The 4,476-nt window shown below is 49.2% G+C and overlaps 1 long non-coding RNA gene across 1 annotated transcript; it reads left to right on the top strand.

The window, feature by feature from the left end:
* The first annotated feature begins 1,573 nt into the window (after positions 1 to 1,573).
* On the top strand, positions 1,574 to 3,416 carry LOC120663320. Its single transcript, XR_005670471.1, has 5 exons — positions 1,574 to 1,825; positions 1,923 to 2,155; positions 2,315 to 2,674; positions 2,766 to 2,865; positions 3,056 to 3,416. It is a non-coding gene; the product is annotated as an uncharacterized LOC120663320 (long non-coding RNA).
* The last annotated feature ends 1,060 nt before the right edge of the window (positions 3,417 to 4,476 follow it).

The following is a 4,476-nucleotide window of genomic DNA, read 5'->3' as shown; positions in this document are numbered from 1 at the left end:
TAGAAATAATGCTTGATTGAGTCTCCCTTATTGGCTTCTACCATCACAAGAAAATTGAGTTTATTAGTAACAAAAACGAATGCAAGATCGTACTAATAGTTGTTGTCAAAATATTATTGGGATTTCAAAAATAAAGTCCATGGTGTTGAAGCCCAGCACATCTCGGCAGCACGGATGGAGACGTGTACGCGGGGGTCAAAACAAACTAGGCACTGCGACTCCACGTGCGCACGCCGGCAGGACGGGTTGGCTCCAATCGACACGTCGGGAGCACAACTGCTCGGAGACGTGCGCGCGCCAGTATGGAATAATATTTGGATATGAAATAGCGGAATATTGCTATTGGCTATCCTAGGTACTGAGTAAGTAAGGTGTATTTGGCAGGGCTCCGGCTCCTCTAAAAACAGCTCCGGCTCTGGCTCCTCGGGTAGAGCGGCTTCTCTGATGAAACTAGAGCCATTTTAGAAAACGTTTGGCAAAACGGCTTCACCCTATTCTTTATGAATAGATTGAATATGTGAATGTCCATAATGCCCTTATGTTTTTTTCTATGTTTACCTTTTCTTCCCATCTTTTCTTTCCTCCTTATCTCTTCTTTCTTCCTTCCTGCATGGCCTCTGCCCCTGCCGCCTCCGCAGCACTCTCTCTGCCGGCCTTCCTCGTGCTCGCCTCCAGGAAACGGCCGGTTGCTCGTCCCCCCCCTCCCGCGCTGCCAGTTTCTCGGCCTCTCGCACCACCGGGCCATCTCAATACCGCCAGACGCTCGGCCTCCCGCGCCGCCGCCGCTGGCCTCCGGGGCAGCTGCCGCTGCTGGCCCCCCACGCAGCCGCTCGGCCTCCCGGTCAACTCTGCCCCGCCTCCACCCCACATCGCGCCCCTCCGCCGCCGCCTCATCTTCGACCGTCGTGCGCTCCTCCGCCGCGAGATCTCCGTCGCCGCTGTCTCCTGCCCCGCCGCAGCGTGCAAAGGCGGCACAAGGAGGCACTGCGCGTGCGCGTGGGCGCGGGGGCAAAGGTGGCAGAATACCTTGAGGAGCTCCGTGGAGCCGCGCGGAGCCACGATTTGCAGCTCCAGCTCCCTCCGACCACTCCAGTCACCGTGATTTCAGGGCCAAATAGGGCCTGATATTCAGCAACCGAGCCAACCAGCTCCTGACCTGACCGCACCGAGCGCCTCCCCCACCCCGTCCGATTTTTTTGCTCTTCGCCGGTTCCCCACCCTCCGTTGGCTTTTTTTTTCTTTTCCTCCGCCAGCGCCTGATAGATCGTGGGAGGACAAATCAGTTTCCAATTTCTCCCGCTACTCCTCCCCATGCCGCACCGGCCAGCTGCAATCCCGGCGAGGCTCAGCTCCGCCTGCTCCCGTGCCGCCCCGGCGCGATCCTGCGCCCCCGGCTCCCGCGCCGCCCCGGCTCCGCCTGTGCTGCTGGCTCCCGTGCCGGCCCGGCGACGCCCTACGCCGCCAGCTCCTGTGCTGCCCCGGCGAGACCCTGCACCGCCAGCCCCCGCGCTGCCCTGGCGGGACCCTGCGCCGCCCCGGCAAGGCTGCGCCGACGGCTCCCGGGGAGCTCGTGCGGCGTCCTCTGCAGCTTCGCCGACCTCTTTGGCACCTCCCCAATAGAAGCTCTCTCCAATGCGCGAAGATAGAGCAGCCGCCATGGGGGATTCGGTCACCAGCTGCCACTGATTCCACCGGCGTTTGTCGTCGGTGAGCCCACGAGCGCATCCCTGCCATCTCCTATTTTCAATGTCCTGCTCCGTTTCGTACATAGGATGAGTGCCGTCAAGAGCCAGCTGGGCGGAGGACGTCATTAATCAGGCTCGTGGTATGGCCTTGTGCTTTAGATCCTCATTGATTGAATTCGAGTCATTCGTTTTGTGAAAAATGTGCCACATAATTCGTCCTGATCCCTGAGCCTGTAGATCGATGGATGAGAGAGGATCCGTGGAGAAATGGGTGGACCGGCTGCAAGAGCCATGCAGAGCCGTGGAAAGAATGGGATCGGCTGCAGATTCCATGGAGGGCAGATAGAGCAAGGCCGCTTAGCTGGTTCTAGGGATGCCGGTGCTAGATCCGTGAAGAAACATCATCGAAGGCGACCCGGTGGGCATAAGTCTACGTTTGGCTCTTGGCTTGTGTCTTTCATTGAGATAAGGTACTGCTACCGATTCTGAATCCACCAGATTTTCGTGCATTGATTTTCGTCTAAGGATCCAAGGATTGGGGAAAGGGTTTGTTATTTTACTCTTCAATCTCTTGATGCAACTCGATATGCTAATGTACAATATCTCACATAAGCACTTGAACTCAATAGATTGTCAAATCAATTGCTCTGTCCATTTATGACCATGAATCGTCTAACAAGAGATATCAGTGTCCTCCTCCTGGGTGATCCAGGCACTGCAAAATCCCAATTTCTAAAGTAAGGACAGAATCAATCACTTTTCATCATTTGAGATTGCACCACTAATTTTCCATCTTTTAGGTATGTGGAGAAAACAGGACACCGAGCGGTATATATAACTGGAAAAGGAGCCTCTGCTGTTGGTCTCACTGCAGCAGTTCACAAGGATCCAGTAGCACGGGAATGGACACTTGAGGGAGGTGCACTGGTTCTTGCTGATAGGGGCATATGCCTTATTGATGAATTTGACAAGATGAACGATCAAGATAGGTATGTTATAATATTTGCATTGGAATCTTCTGTACTATTAGCATCTAAATTTCTATCTTATGAATATATAATTCTCTTCGTATTCATGAAGCCATGGAGCAACAGAGTATCAGAATATCAAAGGCAGGAATCATCACATCTCTTCACGCTCGATGCAGTGTTATTGCTCCAGCAAATCCAATAGGCGGAAGGTAGATTTTGTGTACTTGTAACTTTTTACTAGATTTGTGCTTATTGTCAATTTCAAGAACACTCCTTTTGTTCTGTTTTGTACTTAGCGATTATGTTCTTGCATAATATAAACAATCATTTGATATGTGAGGCATATCCACGTTTCGTATTTGTTTTTTCAAATATCACAAGTGATTTCTTTGTTCTCAGTTTATCTCCCTCGCTTGTGGGTAGTCTGAGGACACAAGGAGCATATTCTGCTATGCCTCCTCCAGTTCAGGAATTCAGATGCCAATGACGCTCCATGGGAAGCTCAGCTTCGGCATGAGAGGTGAGCTCTCACCTGCTATTGTTCTGAACTATTGACATTTGCATGCAGCTCCAAGTTCTCGTTAGAGCAGATTTATCAGAACAAATAAGCCTGGCATTTGTAAGCCTTACAGAAGACATCCAAAAAAGCTCAGATGACTGTGAAGGCTAAAATATCTCCAGGGAAGTGTAGAAAATTATTGTTAGCTTGATAGTTCATGTCCTTCCGAGACATCCATTTGTATGCCTGTAATTTGGTCCATAACCCATCTAATGGCATGATGATTGATGTCAAAGAATTTATTTTGTCATGCCTGGTGCAGGTGAAGGCCAGCGTATACATGTTTTTTTCCTTCACTTTATGCCAACCAATCAGTAGGAAGTTGGAGTCTGGAGATTGAGGGGAAGATTGAAAAACAAAGAGTGATATGAATAGTATTTATGCTAATAAAGTGTTTTTGGAACCGAATTATGTAGTATTTATGATTGACAGCCTATTTTTAAGTGTTTGTGATAGGCCAATGAATTTTAGTTGCAAGAAACTATGTGTTGGCCAACATGGCAAAAACAGAATTGATCAAATTGTACTGTACCGAATAATTAATCTAATCCATGGGTGCTCATCCAATTTAATCTTATACATGTACAGAAAAGTTTATGCATTCTCCCATGCATCCACGAACGTGTCAAGAGTGCACTGACCAAGCGCACCTCCCAACAATCAACTTGTGCCGCACATCTCCCGAAAGAACGCTTATGTGTTAAGCAATCCGTGAAAAAAAAAACCATGTGAATAACCAGCAATCTGTTCTAGGGGAGAAAAACCAGCGAGGGAGGAAAACGGCCGGGAGGAAAACTGGGAGAGAAAAAAACCAGGCGCTCACCTAGCGCCAGGCGGGACCGGTGGGCGGGGCTGGCTCGGATACAGAATAAGTATTCTATACCCAGGGTATGGAATAGCGGTTATATATATATGACAACAAGAATTAGGTTGTCTTATTCACAGATGTGCTTAGGAAGGATAGAAAAGTGGAAAAGACAACAGGAACTTCGGGAGCCAGCGACTCGCATCGGAGCACGCGACCGTGCTGTAGATGAAAGAGACAACGATGACGTACTCTCTCTTCATTTAACATCTGCCATGTCGACAATTTGAGCTGAGCGGGACACAAATAGACGACAGCTATCTCGTCTTTGTACGTGCCCTAATTTGGAGATAAATTCGTGCATTTATTTTCGAGACGGAAGGAGTACTTATTGATGTGTTAGATATTAGTATTCTTCTCTATAATTTTAGTCAAAGTTAAACTCCTTTAACATAG

The sequence above is a fragment of the Panicum virgatum genome, chromosome 3N, assembly GCF_016808335.1.
Source record: "Panicum virgatum strain AP13 chromosome 3N, P.virgatum_v5, whole genome shotgun sequence".
NCBI classification, from domain to species: Eukaryota; Viridiplantae; Streptophyta; class Magnoliopsida; order Poales; family Poaceae; genus Panicum; species Panicum virgatum.
This window is presented reverse-complemented; position numbering and strand designations above follow the sequence as displayed.